Genomic DNA, 12,073 nt, shown 5'->3' on the forward strand with positions numbered 1-12,073 from the left:
TTTGTAGTTTTTCGAAGCTTTCTCAGACAGCAGCTGATGGCACTAAACAAGAAAAGAAATGTAGTGGCACAGCCTAAGCATGGTAAAGAAAAAGTAAGAAGAAAAAAGACCAGTGAGACTGGGAACAATAAGAGACTGAGGAGGGAAAAGGAAAGACAGAAGAATGGAAAACAAGAAAGAAAAAAGAGAGAGAGGTTGCGATATAGGAAATAGAAAAGTATGGTCAAGATGCAGCACTGTGGGGAAAAACAGAACACGTACTGCAATAACGCAGTTACCTTTAGCACGCTTCGAAAATATTAAAATCAAAAGAATTGTAACCTCTTTCAATTTGTGAGCAAGGACCCCCTAAGTACAAAGGGAAGTGGAGAGGTGACAACAGCAAGTATGCACTAGTCTAGCAAAGACTAAGGCTGTAAGGGGACTATTTACTGGACTGACTAATAATACATGAGGGGGTGTGTGGTGCTGGAGGTAGAAATAGAGATGAAACAAACATGGTGTCTCTTCAAGTTTGCAACCATGTATTTGTTATACCTGCCTGAAAACAAGCCCCACAATAATGCTTGCAAATTACGAGGGCCTCACTCACCTAGTTGTTTGCATTTCTAAGTTTTTATGTACATGCACAAATGTGCATTTTTACAAGTACAACCAACTTTTCTAATTCACGGGAGTCAAGTTAACATTTAAAACAAAGGATTTTTAAGAATTCAAAGCTGCAAACTCGACACGGTCAGAAATCTACACCCATTTGAGGTCAAAACGTGTGTGCAGATTTGCGACAGATTTTAAAAACTGCGGGCCTTAAGTTTAATAAGGTCTTGTTAACAAGTTTAACCCTTTAGGTGCGGGCATTGGCCACTGGCCAACGCCCACACTACCCCCCAAACCCCCGACCCCGACCCCACCAGTGTGTTTGTTCGCCATTGGCTGACACAGGGGAGGAATTAAAAGGACCCTCTGCCCTGAGGGTTAGATTGGAGGGTTGCCCCAAACTGCCTCCCATAAGGGCAGCTATACCACTTGGCACCATGGAATAGTTATGTAAAAAAGGAAATAGAGGTGGAGCCATGCCTCTACCCCAAAAAAGGGTGCATCCGTCTTTGTGTCCAACCCCCCCCATATTAAGCAGATGGGGATGATAACCCTGGAGTCTAGTGGGCCTTCTGCTCCCCTGGGGTGATTACCCGAGTGGGAAGAAGGCCCACGAGACAATAGAGATAAAAACAAATTATGAGAAAAAGGAGGGATGGGAACTGCCCACCATGGGCAAGGAAATACCCCACCCCAAAAATGGTCAAACAGTCTCTTTGTCCCGCTCTGGAAAAAAGTATGTACAGGTAGGGCTGCCCACCATGGGCCTGGCCATACTCCCACCTTAGTGCTACGGTCTCTCTGCCCCCCCCACACACACACATTCCCGGTGGCACATTAGGGTATTTGTCCCAAACTGCCCCCAGGTGGCAAAAAAAACTACTAAACACCAGGGATGAAATAATCATTAGACAAATGGGGGTGGGGGCTGCCTACCATTGTTCAACAGTCTTTCTTCCCCATCCCCAGGGTGCAGATTGGAGGTTGGCCCCAATCTACCTTCTCTGAGGGTGCAGAAAGTCCCCTAGACACAAAGGAGTTTAAAATGGTGCCAAAATAGTCAAAAAGAAGGGGCATCCTACCCTAGCATCAAGCCATATTGCCTCTCTTGAAAGGGCAGTAGTCTCTATCTTCCCCCGATGGGGACAGGTAGGAGGTTTGTATCAGTTAGGGAGGTTCTCCCAAATCTGCTGCACGGCTGGGGTAGAAAACCCAATAGTCACCAGAGATTTTGCATTTGGGGCAAAATAAAAAGCTGCGGTTGATGCACTCTGGCATTGGCCACACCTGCACTGCCAAAAGGGACAAACAAATCTTCCTGCCCACCACAGAGATAGAGGGGTTTGCCCCCAACTTGCCCTTGGGTGGCAGAAAGCCCACTGTATATCAGGAGTATCTTCTTTTAAAAAAATGGGGTGGTCTGGCTCATACATACAGCAGGCTCAACCCTCACACCCAAAGGTTCAACAGTCTTTCTGCTCCTCTGCGTACTAAAACATCCCATCCCTATGGCAATTGAGAGGATATTTGATTCTTTTAGGTGTTGTTTTTACATATGGGCCTGGAGAGTGGGACTACATCTCAATATGGTCCCACATGCTACAGTGAATGGCTTCACTTTTAGGCTTGGCTAGGATGCCACCAGGGGAACCTACCTGACCCTGACTATTCTGGAAAATAGATACAGAGAGTTGTGCTTCTTGTGGATCCACAACATTTCATTACCCACAATGCCCTGCAAACCTCAAACTTTGCCTAAAATCAAATATTTTTCCAACATCTATGTGGCTGGTTGGTTTCCATGGGTGGCATCCAAATACAGGCCCAAATACCGCATCTACCCCTATCGCTGATCTCTTCACATATCACTTTAGGGCCTTTTGTGTTGTGGTCTCTTGGCCCACTCACGCATATGTGGTACTATTATTATTAGGAGGCATGTGGGATCTGTGGGTGGTACAAAATGTGTGAATCCCAACAGTTTTCACGACCTTCTCTCACATAAATGAATAAAATGTGTATTTTCAGTCAATGTAAGAGGTTTGTAAGGGCTTCTGGGTAGGAAAACCTGGTGACAGCCACACAAGTTAACCTAACTTAGATTCCCCAGTGTGTCTAGTTTTCTGAAAGGTGCAGTTTTGCTGGGTTTCCTTAGGTGCTAGTTGAGCTAGGGCCCAAAATCCAAAGCTACCCACATTGAAAAATAAGGGTCTGCTTTCAGTGTAAAAATGTGATGTGTCCAAGTTGCAATTTGGACTTTTTCCTCTTGCGGGCACGAGGCCTTCCCACACAGGTGAGGTACAGTATTTATCAGGAGACACGTGGGAACACAAAATAGTAGATCGTTGTTATTATCATTTGGATTTCTCTGCATTTTTGCCTTCCAGATGTAAACCAGTGTGTAAGAAAGAAGACATTTTGAAAAATGCCCTTTGAATCACATGCTAGTATGTGTACCCACAAATTCAGTGATATACAAATAATTACTGCCTCTTGTTGGAAATGGTCCTTCTTGCAGGGTTACCCCAGACTTTTTGACTTCCTCCTGTTTATCTGATCTTGTTTTTGTTGGCTTAAGGACTCTGAGCACTGCTAATCAGTGCTAACATGCTTGTGTTCTCTTCTCTAAAACATGGTAACATTGGTTTACACCTGTTTGCCATATTACATTTACTTGTAAGTCTCTTGTAAAGTAGTATACCATATACCCAGGGCTTGTAAATTAACTGCTACTAGTGGGCCTGCAGCACTGATTGTGCCACCCACTTCAGTAGCGCTTAAACATGTCTCAAGCCTGCCACTGAGGAACCTATGTGTGCAGTTTTACTGTCACTTTGACTGGGCATTTAAAACTACTTGCCAAGCCTTAAACGCCCCTTTTATTAAATATGTCACCCCTAAGGTAAGCCCTGGGTGGCCCATAGGGGAGAGCGTTATGTCGGTAAAAAGCAGGACATGTTCTTTTACGTTTTACATCTCCTGGTAAAGAAAAACTCTCAAAGTTGTTTTTTACTACTATGAGGCCTACTCCTCTCATAGGCTAGCATTGGAAATTCCTTAATGTACTTTTAAGCTGTAATTCCTGATCAGAAAGTAGTAGCTACATCATGTTTTATATCTTTGGCATAGTAATGATAAATCCTCTTTACTGGTGAAGTTATATTTAACATTACTGTTTTAGAAATCCCACTTTTAGAAAGTGAGCATTTCTTTGCACTTACTGCTCAGTGTGCCTTGCAGTCTGTCTCCAATAGACATCTGAGCTGGGGTGGATGACAGCTACAGTTGTGCATTCCATCTAGACAGCCACAACACAGGACACTTAACTGCATCTGCATTCATCTGCATACTGATGGGTCTTCCCGTGCAGGAAGGATGGGGCAGGCCCACGTATCCGCTTCAGAGGGTAGCATCCTGTCCCCACACAGAAAGCTAGACTGGTTGACAGGACTGGGTAGAAAAGGGATTCCTTGTGCACTTCAGAGAGTTCCTTTGAACTCATCCTTTACATGAAAGGCATGTTTGGGTATAACTACTGGGTCTCAACCCCCTAAAATCAGACAGTTGTGGACCTTGACCTGAACCCCGATCAAATGGACTGCTGTGCTACCTAAAGGACTCAACTGGACTGCTTTTCTGATTGTTGACCTGCTGCTCCCTGATTATGCTGGAGGACAGCAGGACTCTGCTCTCCCTTTAGAGTGATCTTCAATGGCTTGTTCGCTTGCTTTCTGATCCTGAAGTCGCAGGGCAATCAAACACTTCACTTAATTGCCACTGCTGTGGGACTCTGTCACATGGGTCTGACAGCTGGCTTTTGGCGAGGATCAGACCGGGTCTGATTGCCAGTTCAGTTTATGAGAAGAGCAAGCGATTCTATCCTGCCACAGCTCAAGCACTTCTTGAGCCCAAGATCAGCGCTTCCCATCTGACTGAGAAGTGCAAGCGGTTCTAGCCTGCTGCAGCTGAAGCGCAAGCACTCGCTGTACCAAAATCGGTGCGTCCTGTCCGATGCGCTACACCCCTCCGTGACAGCTTTGGTGATCATCGCCTTTCATGGGGCCACCAAAGCACCTTCCTGTGATGCATTGCCTTGGCAATCAGGGGCACTCCTGAAACGCACAGACCGTCGTCCGTCTCTGCCCACAGGAGCAGTGCGATCATCACTTGTCACTTCCTGGAGGAAACCAGTATGATGACTTGGACCTTACTCACGAGGCCCGCCGACACACCTTCCACCCGGCACTGATATTGACTCGGGTATTGCGGACTGCCCAGCATTGACGATGTCTCCCTGTAAGGTACTGTGACCCCACGGGGCCTGAGGGGAGTGTTTATCTGACTTGCACTCCCTCCCACTGTACTGCAGTGGTTCCAAAACATTTTTGACCTGCGGCTTCCTTGATCTATTGGCCGTTGGCTGTGGCTCCCCATTCTGTTAATTTTTTTTTTGTTTTAAAAATTGCTTTTGGTGCACCACAGTGTATGCAGTTTGCAGGAGGCCTCCCCATTTTAAATAGCTGCCACCCCTACCCTCTGTCACTACTGTTGTATCAAAACATACTCTGTTGTGTTGTATTTCTGTAATAATTACTGAAAAAAATAATTGATTGGACAAGCCAGTCTTTTCTTTCACTTTGAAGATTTTTTCAGCCATTTGATTCCACTATTTCCATGCTGTTTTGCCACAACTATTGCATCTAAATAAACCAGACGATCTCATTGGAATTTTAAAAGAAGGGGCTCACCACTACAAGAGAATATGTAGTCGAAAATGTTTGAAGGACTTAAGTATGCGCTGTGTGGTGTACGTCACTGCTCCGTTCAGGATCCATGCTATGATTGCGCATTGTACCTATGTTAGAAGATTGGAGAAGACTTATGTTTACTGTACATTAAATTACTACAGTGTCTGCTAGTATTCATCTGGTTTATAATCCTGACATGGTAAACAAATGTTTTAGACTTTATCAATTTTTTAAAAATCTTTTTAACCACACATTTCATGCAATCCAATGTTTGCGCTTTTTTTAACATGGAATTTATTTTATAGCTCTGTGCATCTATAGTTTGCAAGATTCTGTTAAAACTGATTGCACTCCCTGTTCAGCGTATTCATTTTCAAAGTGCTGTGCCTATTCTGCCATCTTGTAGCTACAGCCTGTAACACATTTTCAATGTAAAAAAATAACGTTTTCGTAAAACAAACAGCGGGCTAGTAGAGACGGGCCTTGAAGACGAGAACAGAGCTGTTCGTACTGTCGCTGGCCGTGTCTGTGCTGGGTAGCCATTGCTCGTGGATGAAGTTTTTCCCAACGGATGGGCCCTTGCCGTTCTGGCGTTAGCCCCCCTCCATCTGGTAGGCAGCAGTCCCCACTGATCATAGGAATACTGGAGGAAAGGTCACACAAGGGGCAGTCCAGCAAACTTATGCCAGATCCCCTGGACGTCTGTGCTTGAAGGTGAGCCGCACCAGCCAGCACAGGTGCTCCGGAAACGGTCAAGTTCCCTCAGACATCCTGGTGACAGGACTGGCCTCATTGTGGTGGGAGCTGGGTGGAGGTCCGGCCTCACTGGACAATGCCTATGCGCATTGGAACCCTTCTCGACGGACCCTGAGACGCCCTCCTCTGTGGATGCCAAAGTCCTACTCAGTCGACACCTGTGCAATCTGAGCTGCGCAGAAGGTCTAGTTGCTTTAACTCAAGTCACGCAGGCTGCGCATATCAGCACTGATCTCAAGTGGCACAAAGAGGTTAATAATTAACTCCGCGTCTATGAGTTACATGGAGTTAACTCATGGACGCATACATGATATAGTACTGTAAAATATTTACAGGCACAGATGCTTCAGTCGTTCCCAAACTGTTTGTGGTGCCCCTGGTTGGTTTTCACGGCACACAGGGGAACTACAGTGCACAGATTGGGAACCACTGCTGTACTGGATCGTGGCCTTCCGACACCAGTCCAGTTTGACCCTGCTTCGGGGGTACCATTTGACCTTGATACCAGGTGGCAGCCTCTGTTGAGGGCCTCCTTTTAGATTTTGTCATTCTCCTTGGTCCTGGGTGACCGCCTACAAGCAGTGAAAAGTGAGGACCGTCCTGAGTATTGTATTTTCTCTTTCTTTACTCTAAAAGTGCATAACTTTAACAGTATTCATCAGATTTGTATTGTTTTGGTCTTCTTGGATTTTAAATATACTAAGCTATTTTCCTAAACCTATATGGAGTCTTTTCGTGGTGTATTTATTGTGTTACTTTGTGTGTGTGTGTTTTGCACAAATACTTTACACATTGCCACTGACTGCTCCATGCCAAGCTACCAGAGGCTGAGCACATTTTATCTTTTGGGGTGTACTTAACTTATCCTGACTAGAGTGGTAGATCCTAACTGGCCCGGGTACATACCTCAGCCCACCAGGAACCCCATTTCTAACACTTCTTAACTCAGTATCCAGTGTACTTATCAGAAATACATAGGTTTCCTTCATACCCACTTTAATTCTTTATATTTTACCATATGAATTGCTCTATGCCTGGTACACCATGAAAGACCATTGTAAGGTGCAACTCGGTTGTTGGCTCTGGGTACCTCAGGGTCTTGGTCAACCTATAAAACCTATATAACCCCCAACCTGAAGAGTCTGCCTGATATCATGGAATATTGCTTTTGTAAATCAGCCATCGTGACCAATGAAAATGTTGCACAAATGGCCATTTTTTCCTAATCATTTTCTATATTTTTTTAGTGTCAGCTGTTAGTTTCTCTGGGAAAACCTTGAGGGATGTACAGGAATTACCCCTTGCTGAATTCAGAATTTCGTCTACTTTGCAGAAGTCTATAGCTTTACAGGTTTTACACCGATTTCCACCACAAACTGGAAGGATGTTGAAAGTACAAAAGTTCTGAAAAATCCAAAATCAACTACAATGCTTTCCTATACAGCTGTGCAGGTTTCTGAAAGCTGGGAAGCTGGTAAATTTACGACAGCAAATCCTTTGTTGATACCATGTTTAGCAAAAAAAACACACTTTGTTGCCTGGTTTTCCTTTAACTCACAATTGTGCTCTTTTTTGGCTATTTTCTCTGTCCCCTCCAGGGAAATCGACAAAGGCTGGGTACCTTTAGAATCCCCATGATGCCCTTCCTACGGTTGGGTGGACTCTAATTCTGGACTGCGGAGGGCAGTGCCTCCTACCCATTTGGCCCTTGCCCTTCGTTCCTCATGGTCCCAGGGAGGGATTGTCTGACACAGGTTGGTACTTGGTCCTGTTGGAGGGGTGCTCCTGTGCTTAGCTTTGCCCACTGAGACACACAGAGAGTGGGGGGGCTTCATGGATGGTTTCTGGGACCTGAGAGAGTGTTCTTTTGTGTGGGGGAGTGATTGCACACACATGGGACTGGTGGGTTGGAGTGGGGGTGAGGCAGTACTGGCTGGATGGAGTTCATTCTTAGAAGAGCTATGGTGACCGTGCTGTCTGGTGAGGTGCCCTGTTTGGGTGGGGATTGTCTCCCACTTTTGCAGCTGTATATGCTTCTTTATTCATGTCTGTGGTTTTTTTCCCTTGCCTATTTGTACTGCTGCTTTTTTTGAAAATTATGTGTATAGTATTCTTTCTGCTGTATGTGTGTGTCAAGGGGTGTTGGCAGTTGATGCCTGAAAATGTTGGAAAAATTTGAATAAAGAATTGTTTAAAAAAATAATCATAATCTCCATGCATCTTGGAAAAAGGGCGCAAATTTGGTGTGGATACCTCATGTGGAAAGATGTGAAGTTATGGAGTCATAAGTGCAAACCTCCTCAAATAGCTAACAAGCATTTGCAACGCAATGGGTCTTGTGTTTGCTCGACTTAGAGCTGTTAACATTGTAAATACCTAACTGGACTTTTCTTGCCACTTATTTTGAAAATGAAAAGTAAAACAGTTGACGTAAGTGAGCCGATTCAAAGTGCCATGGCCGCCATGAGCGCGGAGAGACATAAAAGAAAAACAAAGTTTGCTTGCATTCAATCCTATTGGAAAACATGCAATTATCCGTGTAACAGGGTCGAGTTCCAAAACGGTAACCAAACCGCCCTTAAGGAAGGACAAACATAAAGCGTTTACTAGTGATAACAAAGGATTTTTGAAAGGCAAGCCCATGAACAAGTGATAGTGATGGCCGTGGTTAAAAGCCCACAGATAGATTACAACAGGTCAGAGCACGTGCGCGCTCGACCTAAAAAGTGCTCAGCACTAGGGTGAAAAAGGCCCAGCAGTTAACGGGTTAAACTAATTACTTTCCTCAAGGTATCAGCCATTTTATTAGGTCAATCTGTGTAGTTTTGGATGTATGGCAACCTAAATGTAAAGCACCTCTGTCATCTATGCTGCCAATGTTTATGAAACGTTAATGTAAAATACAGGTTTTAGCACTGCATTCTGTCTGACATTTCTCGTAGGAAAGAATCCATTCTGTAGGAGTTAATTGCATTTTGAGCCTGTGCAGGAAAAGTTCCTGTACAGTCACAAATCCTGGGATTTCCAAAATCACAGGGTTAAACACGTTTTACAATGTTCTAAAGCCCTTTAAATTTCAAAAAGCATGACAGTTTTGTTCCCACTCTGGGCCTGATTGACCTGTGTATTATATTCATTCCTCGGTAGTAGGCTGACGATTGATATCTCTACTCAGAAGATTCATTTTAACATGATGCATTTTAGATAAATATGTATTTTTATTCACTCGGTAATTTGGTCATGTCATTACTACTGAGAATCGTTAGATTCAGCATGGCCCTGCTGTTATCGCAGAGACTCATGCATGAAGACATTTGGCTTTAGAGGAAACTAGAGGTCTTATTCCTCTCTCTGCAAACATGTTCCTAGATGGCAGCATATGGGAGAACTATATCAATATTGGTAATAGACCAGCCGTGGTGCAACTTTGTTTTATAAATTACTGAATAAAAAATATTGATGAGCCCATGTCATATAGACTTGTACGTTAACAGGCATGCTAGTTAACTGGCCGCCAATTTCAGCTTGATACCGTAGGAGTTTATTGCATTTTGGGCCTGTGCAACACCAGTTCTCATGCTGTCACAAATCCTGCGATTTCCAAAATCACAGGGTTAAACACTTTTTACAATTTTCTAAAGCCTTTTTATGAGTTAAAAAAATCTTTTAGACTCTTAACTGCTGTTTTGCTTCCCTTTCTGATTATGAGGGGGCGTGAAAGTGGTACTGCCCTCCGGTTGGCATTACGTAAAGGAATGCATCAGTGCTGTAAACCATTGATGAGTTACCAAACCCAGTGTGGGGATGGTAACTGTTCTTCAAACAGGACGCTGCCAGAGGACTGCTGCTTACTCCATATTGTCGTTCCAAATTGGAACATTTTTTGTTAAAGCAGCACCTGTTCTTTAGTGGGCATAGGCTGCTTTAATAAAAAAAAAATATTTCCCATTTGGGAAAGTGAATGCAGTGACAGAGGTCCACTGTCGCTTGCAGACCTCCATCCCTGCATTCGAAGCCAGTCACAGAGTGTCATATATTGCTCAGTCACTAGTTGGTTTTCATTTGGCAGGCTATTTTGTGACCCCCTGCGAACGAAAAATGTGCAAAGTAACTCTCATTCTCAAACCATTTGGTGTGCAAGAAAGTGGTCTCTTTGCTGGCAGGTAGAAGGAGAATACTGTGACTTCAGCCCAATTAACATACACCTATGGAATATGCCTTCATGAATTTCTACTGCTTTAGGAGAGTAAAAAAGATCATGTTTTGTTTTACATCTGTTAACTTATTTTAGAAAAGAACAATTCATTCAAAGAACAATATGCAGATTACCCAAATATCCCATTTTCGCAAACCCAGTCCCCATACGCGCATGCACTCCAGGGGTGTGGAATTTATTAAAATATCTACTTGTCCAGGGGACAGGTTGCTTCTCAAATCTACTTGTCCTGTAAAAAGATCTACTTGTCCCTTTGGTGCCATGTAGTGTGGCGACAAATTATGGCAGCACTTAATAGCCTCTCTGATTATGCCAGGGCTACTACCATAGTAGGGCTTGAATACTTGGAGTTTCAATCCCTACTGTAGCAATTTCCTTATTTTGCCACCTTTCTGCAGATCTGCATACTGGGGCTGGAGGAAGCAGTAAGCAATAGTTCCAGGGCTGGAATGCCTTTGAGTCTGCAAACCTACTAACCTGCATGTTTTAAAGATTTTTACCAGCTTCTCTCTAATATTTTCCCATAATAAGAAAGGTTGGACATTTACTCCTGACAATGGCAGAATTAGAACTTCTTCCAGGGTTGGGAAGAAAGTAGCTGGAGGAAAATGAACTTGCAGATGCTCAATAGATTTTCACATGAGCAAATCTACACATCGTATTTACCCACGCTAAAATACAGTTCACAAATATTTTATAGGGGTACGACATATACCATGGGTGCACTTTTGTGACTTTCTTTAAGAATTTGGGGCCACAAGTAGGTAGGTTCAGATTTGTGACCTGCAAATTGCGAGTAGCAAATCCGAATGTAGGATGGTGTCCTTGACACCATCTGTGATTCGCAAGGGCTTCGCAAATGCCCACATCATGAATAATCATGAGGTGGGTTGCAATTTGCGACCCCCTCACGAATGGTGGCCTGCTGGAGACCGCAGACCACCATGTCTCTGACTGCTTTTCAATAAAGCAGTTTTTTTTGTTTTTTTTTGTAATGCAGCCCGTTTTCCTTAAAGGAAAACGAGATGCATAACAAAAACGAAAAATGAAACGTTTTCGTTTCATTTTTTCAGAGCAGGACCACTGCCTGCTCTGAAAAAATGTTTACAGTGACATTCACAATGGGGAAGAGGGCCCATGGGGATCCCTTCCCTTTTGCGAAAGTGTTAGCACCCATTTGAAATGGGTGCAAACTGCGATTGGTTTGCACCCGCGTTCGCGGTCACAAAACAATCCTACATTGCACTGCGAGTTGCAATTAGGAAGGGAACACCCGTTACTAATTGCGAGTCGCAAACCTGTTTTGTGATTCGGTAACCAGGTTACTGAATCGCAAAACTGGGTTTTGCATCGCAATGTGCTTTTTGCATGTCGCAAACAACGAAAGTCGCTGTTTGAGACATGCAAAAAGCTACCTACATGTGGGTCTTGGTCCCTAATTAGGTCTGGTGTTAACAAAGACATTTTGTTTTTATTAAACTTCTATTTCTCTCTCTTTCGGCTGGCTTTACTGTGAGTGATCGCATTCTGCTCCTCCACAAGGAGCATATTGCCACACAAAGTAGTTTTGTTCAGTGTCAGGAACTACAGTGGCAATCAGTGACGTAACGAAACTGGAGGGTGCCCCTTTGCAAAGAACATGGAGGAGCCCCCTCTCCAGACTCACTCAGGGCAGGTGCTGTGCTGACGGGGCCCCCTGGAGGGCGGCTGCGGGGCCTTTGTTATGCCGCTGGTGGCAACGTGTGCTTTAAGAGTT

At 44.1% G+C, this 12,073-nt stretch overlaps 1 protein-coding gene across 2 annotated transcripts in view; it reads left to right on the forward strand.

Moving 5' to 3' along the window:
- The window catches only part of PUDP (pseudouridine 5'-phosphatase), a 1,007,933-nt gene that overhangs the window by 959,626 nt on the left and 36,234 nt on the right, over positions 1-12,073 (forward strand). The gene's annotated exons all lie outside the window — the stretch shown is intronic.

This window comes from Pleurodeles waltl, chromosome 8 (assembly GCF_031143425.1).
Source record: "Pleurodeles waltl isolate 20211129_DDA chromosome 8, aPleWal1.hap1.20221129, whole genome shotgun sequence".
Classification (NCBI taxonomy): Eukaryota; Metazoa; Chordata; class Amphibia; order Caudata; family Salamandridae; genus Pleurodeles; species Pleurodeles waltl.